Below are 17,491 nucleotides of genomic sequence, written 5' to 3'. Positions count from 1 at the left end.
TCGCCTTAAGGAAACAGTAGATCAATTTCATGCAACCCTTCATCAACTGGAACAAGCGATAAATCAATTAGCTTCCCGACGTTCGGGTACTCAAGGAACTCCCATGGCTTCATGTGGAGAATATAATAAAGAACGTAGCATGAAGGAGACACTGGAAGCTCCGGTAGACAGTAAGAAGCATGACTTTGTACTGGAACAAGTAGAGGAAGCTGAAATTATCAAGGAAGAAGAATTCATTGAGGACTTAGGAGACGCTGAACCTCCATGGGAATCAAGAATTGTAGAGAATTCCACCAAGAAATTTGCAATCGATGCTAAGGAGGATAGTGCATAACCCCCAAGGCATATCTCTTATGAAGAACTGGACGGAACAGATCAAAAAGCGAGTTTTCTTGGTAATGATAATCATGAACTAAGCTCTCCTAATAATGAACTTGCATCCGCAATTGAGTTCCTTGAGATTGAAGAATCTTCCCCAAGCGAATATGAAGATGATGTGGAGGTAGATTTTTCTCAACCCCTAACTTATGACTTGAGTGATGAGGAAGAAATCGAAGACTTTGATCAGGACATGGTTGCAATTGAAGATGTTTGTAAGGAAATGGAAGAATTCACAGTGGAGTACAAGGAAGTGGAGCTTGAAATACCACTGAAAACCGATGGCCAGCTTAGAGCTCTTTGTGGCTTTAAGAGTAAGCGGGAAATGATTAGTAATAGGAGTTGGCACCCAAGGTTCAATACGATTCCACGCTCAAATTGGAAGTGCAAGGATTGGTATAGAGCTCGATTGAATGGGTCTCGGAAGATGTTTGGGTATCTCAATGAGAATTCAAATTACTTATCACCCAGTTGGAACGAAGATGGTCAACAAGAAGACGGGTACAGAAGCAATGTTTGGGATCCTGGAATTCATTCTGATAATCAACACCCATGGGACCTGAACACATGCTTTAGCTTTCTCGAAAACTTTACATGCCTAGTTTGGGACCCTGGAGGCTATTGGAATTGCAAACATTGGTGGAGATTTCTGGATGAGTTCAAGCACAAGCCACCATAACAGGGAGCTCAACAAATGTCCAACTTAAGGACTTTAACCAAAAGTACTAGGTGGGAGACAACCTACCATGGTATAATCGTTCCTTTTTATTCTTAATCTTATTTTATTTTATTTTCCCTAGTATCATTCATAACATCCGCATCAGCATACACATTTTGCATTCCGCATATTTAAAAAAAAAAAACAAAATGCCATACCACGCGGGCGCATGGGCCACGCGTGGGCGTCGATCTCAAATCGACGTCGCCATCCAACGCCCAGAAAGTTGGGCTGGAATCGTGCGGCTGGTATGCGTGAGGCACAATTTGGGCCACGCGTGCGTGTCAATGATGCGTACGCGTCATTTTCACTTACACACACTACGCGTGGGCGTGGGCGATGCGTACGCGTCGCGTGAAAATTTTTGCCCCCTTAATTGAAATAGAGAGTTGCGCCAAAACGACACTGGATCTGTGCGTTTAGCACAATTCTAGTCGATGCGTACGCGTGCTCCACGCGTACGCATTATTTTCATTATCCTCCATTCACGCGTTCGCGTCAATGACGCCTTCGCATCGTTGCACTTTCGCCTTAGCCACGCTGTCGCGTGACCCACGCGTCCGCGTGGATTTGAATCCACTAACCCCTTGACGCGGAAACCCTAGCCCCCTCGCGTCATTTCCTTCCCCCTATAAACGTTCCACCTCCATTCTTCTCTTCTCTCCCTCTTTCACCCCCTCCCTCCCCTGCCTCCACCGCGGCCGAACCAGACCCGCCGCCACCACCCGAACCACCACGGACCTCCCAGCGCCGCCGTGCCACCCACCAGCGGCACTACATCACCACCCTCTCTCTTCGTTCAATTTCTTTCACTACGCACACCAGGTTCCATTGCACTCTGATTCCTTTCCCGTTCCAGTTAGTTCGTTTGTATATTTTTCAATTCTGTTTCAATTAGGATAGTTAGAGAGATGCATGTTCGTAGTGGATTTTAGGTGGTTAGGTAGCTAGGATGTGGTTAGTGGATTTAGGTCTGATAATTGCGCCGTTCTTGTTGCTTGCTTTATCTATTTCGCAATTCTGAAATTACTGTGTTGTTGATGTTGCTATTCACTATTGTTCCCTTCCTGTTTGATACTATTTTGTTTCATCGGATCTTAATTGAGTGTTGCAAATGCCTATATAACTGCACATACATTAGCATTCTTGTTGCCATTTGCTTTATCGTCATTGATTCAATAAGCCGAATACATTGCATCCATATCCTATATTCTTGCTTGCTTTCTGAATTTTCTAAAGCCAGGCTGATTACACATACTTAATTACGACTGTTTTGGATTAGCTAAATCACTTATTGTGCTTTGGATTAGCTAAACTTGCTTATTGCCTATACTTGCTATTTTTGGTCTTATCTGTTCTAGGATTCATATCAGCTGCTAATCTTGCTTAAAAATAATGCTACTTGCATTATTAGGCTATTTGATTTTCCGGGAACGTCCAATTTATAGCTGAAATGCTGCCCGATTTTTCCGCAAATTGTTTCACTCAACTCATTTATAAATTGGCTTTGGTACTTTTGAACTCTGCACTAATTGGTTTCAACCAAGCCAATTCATGGATGAATGGGCTAGCATTCCTACTCATTCTGGTTCCCTTCTTAGTTAAATCGCATTATTGATAATTTTATTCATTTTGCACTTCTTCTCTTTATATAATTTATCATCATTAATCCGCATTCTTCGCTTGAATGTGAGTTGGTGGTTCTTTAAGTTTGTGCAATTTTTGTTAACTAGGAACTATAATACCATGCCACTAACTTTAACTTCACCTTTTAACTCTTAACTGTATTAACTTTCTAACTTCTCTCTTAGTTTTCAACTAACTACTTTCAACCCATTTCAAAGCATGATTATTGTAGTTCCTGATAAACAAGCATTCCACATATCATAGATCTTGGATTGTGATTTTTATTTCATTCTTTGACTTTTAGCTTGCATACAGTCCAAAATTCTACATCTATCTAACTCACTTCATGCTTATATTGCTATTCTATTCCTCTTTTGCCCATCTATGCTTATCCTGCTCAAATACTATTTGCTTACCTATTTTCTTGCTTTAGTTTAATAAACTATATCCTGGAACCTCTACTTTTCAGGATGTCTGACCCTAAAGGGAAAGGAAAAGCTAAAGCAAGCACGAGAAAAAGGAAACGAGGAGAGTCCTCTATGGCTATCCTGGATATACTGCATGATGATTCCTGGCGGGAGAAGAATTTTACTCCGCAGGAAAAAGCTGATCAGTTAGTGCCTGCAACCGACCCAGTCAAGTTTGCAAACCGATACTGTGAACTGAAGTATCTAATCTTTGCAACTTCAAGGAACCTATATCTAGAAAAGACCCTCCGAATTCCAGCCGAATTACAACAGTACATCACAGAACAAATCAAACAGAGAGACTGGTACTTTCTGGAGAGGGATTTGACTGAGGTTAATGCATCCTGGGTCAGAGAATTTTACTGCAACTATTTTAAAACGACCCTGGATGCAGTGCAGCTCAGAGGCAAATAGATTCTAGTTACTAAGGAGGCGATTGAAGACATCCTCCATTTCATACCTAAATCCGATCAGCCATATGGTTATCAGCAGGCTGAAGAAGATATGAGATTTATGAGATTTGATTGGGAAGCAGTGAAGCGCACTATAGCTCTTGATCCTGCTGTCCCATGGGTTATGGGTAAGTCAACAGTGCACCCTAAAGGCATCAAGATCAATTATTTAAACAATGAGGCTCGGCTATGGCAACAAATCCTGAGCAATTATGTGATGCCGAGCACTCACGAGACTGAGGTGCCAGCTGCCATGATTACTCTTATCTGGTGCGTGATGGAGGGCAAGGACCTGTACCTTCCCAGATTTATCCGGTATTCAATGTCCAGGGTTAATATCCGAGGCACTCTGCCCTTCCACTATTTGATTACTTAGATGGGCCGCCGAGCTGAGGTACCCTAGGAACTTGCAGATATGAAGCCACCAGCCGCCGACTGCAAGAAGATCATCCCACATGGCAGAAAGTTCGTAGCTCTGGGCTACAGACCGCCCTTTTTCACTGCCTCCGCTGATGCAGCTACATCCTCTGATGCCCCTTCAGCACCTACTGCACCACCTACACCCACAGCACCCCCACCTGCCTCCCATCCCATTTACCACCTTGTGCACCGCCTCTTTCAGAGGCTAGACCAGATGGAGCACCGCAACCAGCGGCGATATGAGCGGTCTGAGCGTTGCAGCAAGCGACGCTATGAGCATTTGAAGTTGATGATCCGATCGGGCCACGCTGACATCCCCTCCGAGCCTGACACACCATCAGAGCCATCTGAGGAGGAGGAGGATGAGCATGAGAAGGATGTACGGGCAGAGGCTGAGCAGGCTGCGCCACATCATGAGGAGTCCCCGCAAATATAGCCAGCCGATCCACAGGTCCCTTTTACAGACAGAGGCTCCGCTTCAGCAGGCAGATCCCCAGACACTCACACAGACTGCAGCACCTCAGGCCGCCATAGAGACACCAACAGAGCACCCTTCCGGAGATGCCACTTCTTCACACCCAACTTGATTGAGCATCGAGGACGATTTTGGTGAACAACTTTCAGACTCTTTATCCTATTTTATTTCTCTTTCTGTATTTTTATTTTATTTTTATTTTATTTTATCTTATTCTCCTTTTTAGTACTTGCACATTTTCTTTTGCTGTATTTCTGTTTATTTCTACTTTATTTCCACATTTTGTACTTGGGCTATGTATATATCTTAGATATTTAGCTTAATTTGCACTCTTAGCTTATTTAGCTGTGATATAGAAACATATGGATTATTTTGTTTAGTTTACCCTTTTAGCATGTGAGAATTTGGTTTAATTGAAAATAAAAGAGTAAACTAAAAATTTTAGTTTTTCAGAATCACAATAATCCACCCACTATATATATATAGCAATAAATATTGGTAAATTGACAACATTTTTCAAAGAATACACTTATTTTTATATGAGCCACTCAAAGATTCACATTGAGTTGAATGGAAACTCTTAATTCCTACTTGCATGATATACATAACTAATATATGGTTTTTGAGGCAAAGAACACACAACTTGTGAGTTTTTGAGCTTAATTGCATGGTTACATTATTTAACCATAGTTTTCATTCCTGTGTGTTTCTCCCTTCTTCACTATAATTGCAGACTTTACTTTGTTTCATTCTATATGTCTAATATTCAATGTATCTACATTCTTGCATATGATTGAGGCCATTACTTGTTCTTTGCTCACTTATCCCAAATAAACCTACCTTTTTATGTCACCCTTGTTAGCCCCCTTGAGCCTTTTAATCCCTTTCTGTTCTATAACCACATCACTAGCCTTAAGCAGAAAAACAAATCAAATCTCCCAAATTGAATCTTTGGTTAGCTTAAGATAGAGATTGTATATCCACTAAGTGTGGAAAAACTGTGGAAACATGGGATGATAGGAAAGGCATTCAATTGATAAATTATTTGGAATTTGGGTACCTACTCATATGAAAACAGAAAGATTAAAAAAAATCCATGTGCATTGATAATGTTATGTTTACTTTTATAAAAAAAAAAAACCTTTTAAGTACATAAATAAATAAGGGAACAAAATTACCCCAATAATAAGTTTAGTAAAAAGATCAATGCACATAGGATAAAATTAAAAATAATTTGATGCATGAGTATGTGACAAGAAAGTGGGAAAATTATGGGAAGCTAGGCATAATTTTAAAATTGTATAGAGTATGTATATGTTAGGTGAGATCTTAGACTAATCAATGATTCAATTTATAGCTCACTTAGCCTTACATATATACCTTCACCTTTGCCTTAACCCCATTACAACCTTGAAAAGACTTCATGATGTTTGCATGTGTACATTAAATATTTGTTGATTGGTTAGATGAATAACAAAATTTTAGAAAGCATGACTAGAGAAGAATAGAGTGATTAATCCCAAACACTGAGTGACTAGAGTGTATACACAAATCCAGTGAGGGTTCAATAGCTCATTTTCATATGTCCATTTTTAATCATTGATTGTCTTGCAAGTTTGTGAACTCTTTTACTTAACTCAACTCAATTGTGAATGTGTTTTAATATGATTTAGCCTTGGTTGTGTATATATGATTCCTTGAAAATATGAATCAATTTAACCACATGTAAGCTCTATATATAGGTGGATAATAATTAGAATTGCATGATTCATTTAGGTAGCTTGCATTTAGATAGATTGCATTGCATAAGATTCCACCATTCTACCTTCAATCTTTTCTCTTGGATTTAGCATGAGGACATGCTAATGTTTAAGTGTGGGGAGGTTGATAACCCCTTATTTTATGATTCATCTTGTGCTCAATTGAGTATTTTTATCAATTCTTCATCCACTTATTCATATAATTTGCATGCTTTTACAATTCATTCCTTATTCTATGATATATGTCAAAACATGTTTCCTATGCCTTAAAAAATATATTATCCCTTATTACCATTCGATGCCGTGATCTGTGTGTTAAGTATTTTCAGACTTCATAGGGCAGGAATGGCTTAGAGGACAGAAAGAAAACATGCAAAAATGGAAGGAACGCACAAAATGGAGTTTTGAAGAAAATGACAGCGACGCGCACGCATGAACGACGCAGACGCGTGCCTGGCACAGAGCACAAATGACGCATACGTGTGATTGATGCGTACGCGTGACAAGGAAAATCTCCAAATGACGCGCACGCGTGACAGACGCCACATGCAGGAAATTGCAGAAGACGCCCTCAGCGATTTCTGGACCCTTTTTCGGCCTAAATCCAAGCCCAGAAACACAGAATAGAGGCTAGAGAATGAGGGAATCAAATCATTCATTCAACATTCATTCATTATTCACAATTTTAGGTTTTAGATGTAGTTTTCTAGAGAGATAGGCTCTCTCATCTCTCTTAGGTTTTAGGATTTAGGATTTCTCTTAGTTTTAGGATTGCTTCTTCTCAATTCCAGATTCAATGTTCCTTTAATTTAATTTCTCTTCTACTTTTATTTACTCTATTACTTTAGTTGCTCTGTTTCACTTGCTAATTACTTATGTTGCCAAATTAGCTTATGAACTCCATGTTAGAATTGATTTCTTATTTAATGCAATTTGAGGTATTTCAGATTTAAGATTGCTTTATTCTGTTTATGATATAAATAATTTAGATTTTTTTCCCTTTGCTTTGGTTGAGTAATTGGTGACAATTGAGTTATCAAACTCAGCAGTTGATTGAAAATTGGAATTTGCTGATTGATTTAGTTCCCTCTAAAGCTAGTCTTTCCACAAGAGTTGACTAGGACTTGAGGAATCAAATTGATTAGTCCACTTGACTTTCCTTTATTTAGTAAGGGTTAACTAAGTGGGAGCAATAAACAATTCTCATCACACCTGATAAGGATAACTAGGGTGAGATTTCTAGTTCTCATACCTTGCCAAGAATTTTTATAGTTAGTTTGTTTCCATTGCCATTTACTATTGTTGCTTCTTATCTTAAAAAAAAAACCCAAAAATATACTTTTTCCATAACCGATAATAAACACACCTCCCTGCAATTCTTTGAGAGACGACCCGAGGTTTAAATACTTCGGTTATAAATTTTATTAGGTTTTGTTACTGTGACAACCAAACTCTTGTACGAAAGGATTCTCTGTTGGTTTAGAAGCTATACTTGCAACGTGATTATTTTCATAAAATTCTTTACTGGCAGAAGTCCGTTCGTCATGGTCACTAGCCTATGTGTCCATGAATATTATATACTACATAGAGGAAACCGAAATCATACCTTGGCCGATTCCCCTTTATGCACCCAAATTCCAACTTAGCATAAACAAGCTTCCAACCACAATCCAAGCTTTCAATTCCACTCCAATAAGCACAAATAAGTTCCAAGATCTCCCAAAGCCACAATAATCAAACTATATACATATAAATCACCTCAAATCAACATAGGATTCCAATTAAACATAAATTCACAAGGGTTTTTTGGCTCTTACCTTCTCCAACAGGTTGACTAGCAAGAATCCAAGACTAATCAAGGATTAGAGCAAACCTAAACATCCAAAATCACAAAAACTCATTTAATCAAAAACCCTATAAACCCGAAATTTTGAGAAGAGAAACTGAGAGAGATTCGAGCTATCCTTACCAGTTTCTTCTATGGATTTTGTAGAGCTCTTCACAAGAAACGCGTAGCCGCTGACAGCACGCAAATCGGAGCACCGTAGCTCAAGATATCGCGAAGAGAAGAGATGGGTGAATAGTGCTCTTGGGGTTTCTTTCTTCTTCTATTTCTCAGCCGTGTGAGTGTGTTTGTTTATGTGTTACGGTGAAATGGGTTCACTTATGAACCCTTTTATATGTTGGGCTTGGGCCCAACTTGGGCTCGGTCCAACCCGTTAGCATTTTTAGCCTGTTTGGCCCAACTTCGAGCCAAACCTTTAAAATTAACGCCGAGTTTTCTATTTCTAACATTTTTTCTAAGGTTTTCGCCGATTTTCACTTTTTCTCATGCGGTACTGAGCAGACTTCAACCGGTTCAACCAGTTCAACTGCCGGTTCGCGGTTTTTTACGATTTTTCGTAGAAAGCACATTTTCTGACTTAGAAAGACCTACTGAGTCCGAAAATCACCTTTAAATCCTCAAATTCTCTCTCTAACTTTTTGGAATCTAATTTGGGCAATTAATCACTTAATTAACCGATTGATTAGTCGCGGTTCTTACATTCTCCCCACCAAATAAGAAATTTTGCTCTCAAAATTTGAATTACCTGAGAAAAGCTCGGGATAATCCTTTCGCATTTCAGACTCCAATTCCCAAGTGTGCTCTTCTACTCCTGCTCGCTCCCAAGCAACTTTAACCAAGGGGACATCTTTTCCTTGTAGATTTTTCACACTAGTGTCATCGATCCTCGCTGGTGTCACTTGGAAAGTCAAGTTCTCTTTCAACTCTACTGATTTAGGCTCCAACACATGAGCCACATTCGACGTGTACTTACGGAGTTGTGACACTTGGAATACGTCATGCAAGTTAGATAGATGAGGTGGCAAGGCAACTTGATACGCCACCGGCCCGAATCTCTTCAAAATCTCAAACGGTCCTATATATCTTAGGTTCAACTTCTTGGCCTTGATTGCTCTTCCAATCCTAGTTGTCGGTGTAACCCTAAGGAATACGTGTTCTCCTACTTCAAACTCTAACGGTTTCCTTCTCTGATCCACATAACTCTTTTGTTGACTCTGAGCAGTTAGAATCCTTGCACGAATCTTCTTGATGTTCTTAGTAGTCTCTGCTATCACCTCAGAACCCAAAACACTTGCTTCACCAGATTCATACCAACAAAGTGGAGACTGACACTTTTGTCCATACAAGGCTTCATACGGAGCCATCCCAATGCTCGCATGAAAGCTGTTGTTGTACGCAAACTCCACTAATGGTATGTATCGGTCCCAACTTCTGGATTGATCTAAAACGCACGCTCTTAGCATATCCTCCAATGTCTGAATAGTCCTTTCCGACTGTCCATTGGTTTGCGGATGATATGCGGTACTAAGACATAGCTTCGTACCGAAAGCTCTTTGGAAAGCTCCCCAAAACCTTGAGGTGAAACGGAGATCACGGTTCGATACTATGCTTGACGGCACACCATGTAACCTTACTATCTCCTTGATGTACAATCTCACCAACTCTTCCATAGAACAGTTTATTCGGATAGGCAGAAAATTTGCGAATTTGGTTAAGCGATCCACGATCACCCAAATCGCATCAAATCCCGACCTATTCCTCGGTAAACCGGTCACAAAATCCATCACAATTCCTTTCCACTTCCACTGAGGAATCTCAAGTGGTTGTAGCATTCCTGACGGCTTTTGATGCTCTATCTTCACTTTCTGACAAGTCAAACACTTGGATATCACGGTTGCTACATCACCTTTCATCCGCGGCCACCAGAACATCTTTTTCAAGTCATAATACATCTTCGTGCTTCCGGGGTGAATAGAAAACCCACTGTTGTGAGCTTCTGACAACAAGTCTTGCCTCAAACTCCCAACATCCGGTATGCAAATTCTTCCCTTGTATCTCCATAACCCTTCTTCATCCTTAGTGAATTCTTCGTGCCTACCATCACCAACTGGTTGAAACAATTGGTGAAGCTTCTGCTCATCTTGCTGAGCCCTTTGTATTTCTGATTTAAACGTGCTTGAGATTTGTAGCTGGTTCAAACAAGCTCTCCCGGCAACTTCACCAATATCCAGCTTAAGATCCACAAACTTATCTACTAACTCCTCTTCCTTAATCCTCATCCAAGCTATCGTTAGAGATTTTTGACTCAAAGCGTCTGCTACCACGTTCGCCTTTCCAGGGAGAAAACTCAACTCGAAATAATAATCTTTAAGCAACTCCATCCACCTTCTCTGGCGCATATTTAGCTCCTTCTGATCAAAGATATACTTGAGACTCTTATGATCAGATAAGACGCTAAACCTTACTCCGTACAAGTGGTGCCTCCAAATCTTCAATGCAAATACAATCGCCGCTAATTCCAAGTCATGAGTGGGGTAATTCACCTCATGCGGTCTCAGCTGACGCGATGCGTAAGCCACCACGTTCCGATGTTGAATCAACACGCAACCCAAACCTTTCAGTGACGCATCACAATATACTTCAAACGGTTCATGCAGTTCTGGTAAGATTAGAACAGATGCTGAAGGTAATCTCTACTTTAAAGTCTGGAAACTCTCTTCGCACTCCGACGTCCACACAAATGGCACCTCTTTCCTCGTTAATTTCGTCATCGGTAGCGCAATCCGGGAAAATCCTTCAATAAATCTTCGGTAATATCCGGCTAAACCCAAAAAGCTCCTGACTTCTGTCACAGTCGTTGGTCTTTCCCATTCCATCACTGCTTCTACCTTAGAAGGATCCACTGCTATTCCTCCTTTACTCACCACGTGGCCTAAGAACTTCACTTCCTCCTTCCAAAACTCACATTTTGACAGCTTAGCGTACAACTTCCGTTCCTTTAGGATTTGCAGCACGATCCTCAAGTTCTCCTCATGATCTTTCACCGTTTTAGAGTAAACAAAGATGTCATCTATGAAAACCACCACGAATTTGTCCAAAAAAGGACAAAACACTCTGTTCATGTAATCCATGAAAACAGCAGGTGCATTCGTTAACCCAAAGGACATTACCGCAAACTCGTAGTGTCCATAGCGTGTTCTAAACACAGTCTTAGGGATATCATCCTCTTTCACCCTTATCTGATGGTAACTGGATCTCAAATCTATCTTGGAAAATACTCCAGCTCCTTGTAATTGATCCATCAAGTCATCTATCCTTGGCAGCGGGTACTTGTTCTTCACGGTCACTTTGTTTAACTGTCGGTAATCCAAGCACAAGTGCATTCCTCCATCTTTCTTCTTCAAATAAAACTGGCGCTCCCCACGGTGATACACTCGGCCGAATGAACCTCTTATTCAAAAGCTCTTCCAATTGAGTTTTTAACTCTGCCAGCTCTATCGGAGCCATTCTATATGGTGCAATCGACACTGGTCCAGCTCCCGGCACCAATTCGATCGCAAATTCAATTTCCCTCTGAGGTGGAAACTCCGGGATATCTTCTGGGAACACTTTTGAAAAATCTTTAACCACCGGTATCTGATATAAGTTTTGGGCATCACCCAACGCATTAGCAGCCAATAGAATATAATCCTGACACTCCTCCCCACTACAATGCATCATTACAGAGTTCAAGTAATATCCCGTAGCTACCACTGCTCCATTTTCTCCTTCCGTCATAAACCGAATTGTCCGTTCAAAGCAATCCAACAAAACCCGATTCTTCGACAACCAATCAAACCCCAAAATCATTTCAAGTCCCACCATTGGTAAACAGATCAAATCATGCACAAAATCTCTACTCTCAAGCTTGAAACCTACTTGTCTACAACTTGACCTAGTCATAACTGTCTAATGCGGAGTATGTACATGCAGATCAAGAGGTAACTCTGACACTTTCAAGCCTAATTCCTCAACTTTAGCAAACAAAATAAACGAATGCGAAGCTCTAGAATCATATAACGCAACTAAGGACTTATCACCAATTAAACATATACCTCTCATCAACGGATCCGCCTTAGTAGCATCCTTGGCATTCACAGCAAAGACTCGCCCCTGGTGCTGGCCTTGACCCGCACTTTGGTTCTTCCCACGTGTGCAATCCCTCGCAAAATGACAAGGCAAGCCACAATTGAAGCACCCACCTATACCAACCTTGCAAGAGTCATATGGATAAAAACGTCCACAACGATCACAAGCTAAATCCGAAGAACCCTTACTCTGATTTCCTCTCCCTTTGCCACGCTGAATCTAGTCATGTGTGTTCTTTCTAAAGCCTCCTTGCCCTTGAGGCGCATATCCTCCTCTCTTGAAGCTTTGCCCTCTAGGATGAAAATACTTGCCACGCCCTCGACTAGAGCTCCCTCCATGAGTGTCCTTGGATGCCGCCACGGTCTTGGTATATTCTTCCACTACTCTAGCCTTGTTCACTAAGTCAGAGAAGACACAGATCTCCATAGGTGCCACAGCAGTCATAATGTTATCCCTTAAACCTCTTGATGGGTGAAAATGGGAATTCCAACACCTAAACTCACTGGCAAGTGTACCGGGTCACATCAAGTAGTAAAACTCACTTAGAGTGAGATCGATCCCACAGGGATTGATGGATCAAGCAATTTTAGTGGGTGATTAGTTTAGTCAAGCTAACATTGTTGAATTAAGTGAAAATTAAAGCATCAGAATGTAAAGGAATTTACATTGCAGAAGTAAATTGCAGGAATTATAAAGTGCAGAAAGTAAAATTAGACAGAAGCTTAAAGAGCAAGAAAAGTAAAATTTCAGCAAATCTAAATTGCAGGAAGTAAATTGACAGAATCTTAAAGAACAAGAAAGATAGATTGCAGCAAATGTAAAGGGGGCTGGATACAGGGAAAATTAAAGAAAGTAATAGATCTTAGAACAATTGTAGAGGAATTAAATGTGTAGAAAATGTAAATCAAGTTCACAGCAAACTTAATCATAAATTGTAGAGGAACAGAATTGTAGGAGGATTTAAATTGAATTCAAATCATGAGCAGAAATTTAAAGTTGCAGAAAAGGAAATCGGAGTAGAAGATTGCAGAAGAGTAAATCAAGCTTAATGAAAATGAAACTGTGAAATTGAATTGCAATACTTGAAATGTAAAAGTGCAGAAAAATTAAAAGTATTTTAAAGAAAGCTTTCTATTCTATCCTACTCCTATTGCTCTCTAGCAGAGCCAGCCTTCTTTAATGAAATGGAATTGATGCCTTTATATAGGCTTTACAAAATGAAAATAAAATTGAAATTAAAAACAAATTACAATTAAATGAAATTCCTAATCTAACTATTTCTTGTGCCTTTGAGTGATGATAATGGGCTTTGCTTGTTTTGGATTTGAAGAAGAGTGGATCCGGATGGCTTGATTTAATTGGATCAGTGTGCATTTTGTGAAGCTTGGGTCAGGGGCACTTGGTTTAATTCTGGTTGGAGGCATGCTTCCAGTGGAGTGCTCAGTTAAGTAAGGTAACTGAGCACCCAATGCCTTGTCCCAGGCTTATTTTGGCTCGTGCCAAGTCTTGTGTAGTGTTCAGTTGGGTAAGTTAACTTAGCGCCCTTTAGCTTGCATGAGGCTCCAGATTCGAGCCTTGCTGAGTGCATTTTGGCTCACTTCCTTGTACTAGCGCTCAGTTAAGTAAGGAAACTGAGTGCCCTTTCCCTCCTTGTGTAGTGCATCTCTTGGCTTCCTAGGTGCAAGGTTCGATCCTTGCTTGCTTCCTTTCTTGCTATTGCACCTTGATTTTCTTCTTGGATGAAGCACGAAAAAGTTAAAAGATTAAACGGAGCGCTCCTTTGTTTCTCCTTGGCTTTGTTGAAGCGCTCAGTTGCACCAAGTAACATAGCGCTCTTCCTTGCCTAATGAACGCTGGCGTTCATTTATGTGAATATTGCTTCCTTGCTAGCATTCATTCATTACATGTTTTATGCATGCTTTCATTTTAATTATTAATGCCGATTGCATTAGAAGTGTTGCTAATGCATTAACGTAAGCTTTCATTGGCCTTAATAATTATGTGCTTCATGCATGCATTATATTACTTAGTATTAATGATTAAATGCATGCATGCTTTCATTGGCCATGGCATTTAATGAATATGCCTAGTATGACTAAGCCAACTTAGCATGCATTCATTTAATTCATTCTCAATTAAATGCATGCCTTAGATATTAATTCATGCATGCATAAGGCATTAGTACATGTCATGGCTTTATAGTCATGGGTCACGCTTTTAAAAGCGTGGCCTAAAGTTTCAAAACGTGCTCAAACTTCAAAGTGTGCTCCAAAATTTCTCTTTTCTTCTTTTTAGCTTATTTTGTGCTATGTTACTTTTTTTTTTCACTTATTTCCTACAAAATTTATAGAATCAAATTATCAAGGAAATATACCATTTAAGTACAAAAGAATGCAATATTTAAGCACTAATCATCAATTTCTTGTATGAAAAAATATAGAAAATCATGACATGATGACATGTCATCACAACACCAAACTTAAACCTTGCTTGTCCCCAAGCAAGAAAAGAATCATGCAATAAAGATTGACAATCCAAGGTAAGAAGAATAGCAACTCAATACTCATGGTTAGCTAGTTTTCTATGCATGCTACAATCACAAAAAAAATGTAAATGATTGATGCTTCTATCTAGCTCTTTTTATGAAATATTTTCCTTATGTTTCTTCCTTGAAACAAGCTTTTGATTCTCTTATTATCTTCTCCTTTTGGGTGCTTTGCCCCATGAGTTGATAACAAAGCTACGACTCTAAATGCTTTGTTTTCAAGTATTACCACTTGATACATAAGCACCACAAGTATTTAATTAGAGGACTTCATTAAGCTCATTTGTTTCTTTTCTTGACTCTCTAATCATTGATGCTCAGAACCTTGAGCTTTGAGGGAGTGCTTTTTGCACTTTGAGCCTAGCCTTAACTTCTAAGTGTTTTATTTTCAAGCTTTTTGCTTGATACATAAACACCACAAGTACTTAACAATGAAATTGTCATTGGTACTCAGAGCCTTCAGCTTTCTCATTCTTTCCCTTTTTCTTTTCTTGCCTTATTTGCATTTGCTTCTTTCAAGGTTTTCATGATTTCCAAAGATTTCACAAAATGTCCTAGATGAAAACTTCAATTAAATTAACATCTAATGCAATTGAGCAACAATTAACCATACTAGCCTTCCAATACTTGTATGCATATGCTAAACTCTTCTTTAATGCCTTGTTTGTTTATGATCATGATGCTTTACTGCTTTTGAACTCACAGAACTTAAGTTGGTAGTCATAGTGGCATAGCAACATGTTACAGATCAATATTCAAGCTATGCTTATTCATACACACATGTAAACAGAGAAGATAAAGACAATCATGCAATTTAAAGTGCTGGAAACAAATGAGAGAAAAAGGAACTTTACAACCTTGTAGTTCATCTTTACTATTGTTGTCATTTTCCTCCCATTCTTCCCATTTCCTTGCCAAACTCAGTATACTTGTTCATCCTCAAGCAATAATTAAAACAATGGCTATAGGGCTAAGATGGATCATGAATGTCTTACACAATGAAATGTTAGCAGTACATGTGTTTCAAGCAAGCAAAATTAAAGATAAAAATCAAAGCACAAGAGACAGAGACATTGTGATTGCAAACTTAAGAAGGTGAGCACAATACATTGCATAAAAAATAAGTGGCACACCAAACTTAGTGTGACACTTTCACTTGAAATTGATGCAAGTATCAGTAAGAATTGGAAGCAAATTTTTGTTGCATAGCAACACCAAACTTAGAATACAATTCTATGTCCATTTTATTTGAATTAAAACTAAGCAAATGAAACTGTTATTTGTTAATTACAATCACCAAGTGAAGCATCTGTCATGAATAAGGATTTCTTGGTGAGGTATTAACAAAAATAGTTAAGCAGCAAACTAAAGGAAAGCATTTAAAAACAGAAAAATGATTAAAGCAAGTAGAATGAAAAAGTGTCAAATCAAAAGAGAAAAATAAAACTGCAGAGGCATTATGATTATGCAGACAAGTAGTGTTGCTTGAATAAATTGCATAGAAAATAAGTGACACACCAAACTTAGAATCTTAGTGTGACACTTTTATTTTTTATTTGATGCAATCATCCAAAAAGATTGAAAACAATTTGTTGCAAGGCAACACCAAACTTAGAATGTAACCATATGCCAATTTATTGAAATTTAACCAAAGCAAAAAAAGAAAATAAACTAAGCAAAGAGAAGAAATGTTACCTACGGTTGATATGTTCTTCACTTTCTTCCTCTTCTTTTAGTTTGTTAAGAAGAATGACCTCAAGGGCAGAGAAGATTCAGCTATTGTCCCTTGTCTTGGCCTCTCCTCAGCAAGCTTCCTTTTGTAAATAGCTTGATTGAGCTTGCTTGCTGGATTAGGGACAGAATTGGTGCTCTTGCTAGTTGCCTTCACTTCTTTGGATTCAAGACTTGGTTGCTGTGTGATTATTGGAGTTTTATCTTCATCTAGAGCCTTCTGAATTGGTGGTTCAATGAGCCCTTCCCCTATGCACTTTTCTGCTTCAATTGATTGTGACTTCTCTTAAGTGTCTTCCTCACTTTCTTGCTCTTTCACTCCTTTCTTTGTACTCAACATTTGACTTAATAGCTCTTTTATGGAGGAGGTTTGTTGATCTTCCCAATATTTCTTCATCTCATCTTCATATCTTTTAATCATAGATTCAATTGTTGAGACTTTTTGGTCCAAGGGAGTTTGAGGAGGTTGTGAGTTTTTATGTTCTCTTGTCATCTCAAGTGCAGTTTCAAGTTCAAATATTTTCACCACCTCTTCCTTCTTCATTGAAAATTCACTTGACTCAGTAGCCTCTTCCTCTTGCTCTTCTACTTCCTCCTTCATATTTAACATTTGGTTTACCAGCACTTTCATATTTTTGAGGGAGTTCTCTTGGTCATTCCAGGATCTTTATGCTTCCCTTTCATATCTTTCAAGCATGGTTTCAAGCCTTGAGAGGCTTTGGTTCATGGAAGTTTGTGTGGACTGTGAGTTTTGGAAGAGATTTTGTGTCAAGGGATAGTTAATTGATGAAGAATTTTCAAATGAAAAACTGGGAGGTGAGGTTTGACATCTTTCCATGAATGAATTGAAGGTTTGCTCAAGTGATGATGGCTCTTGATAAGTGGAGTATGAATTGTCAAATGCTCTCTGATTTTGGTCCTCCCAATCACAACTAGAAGAATTGT

This window comes from Arachis ipaensis, chromosome B07 (assembly GCF_000816755.2).
Source record: "Arachis ipaensis cultivar K30076 chromosome B07, Araip1.1, whole genome shotgun sequence".
Classification (NCBI taxonomy): Eukaryota; Viridiplantae; Streptophyta; class Magnoliopsida; order Fabales; family Fabaceae; genus Arachis; species Arachis ipaensis.
Note: the sequence above shows the minus strand (reverse complement) of the source record.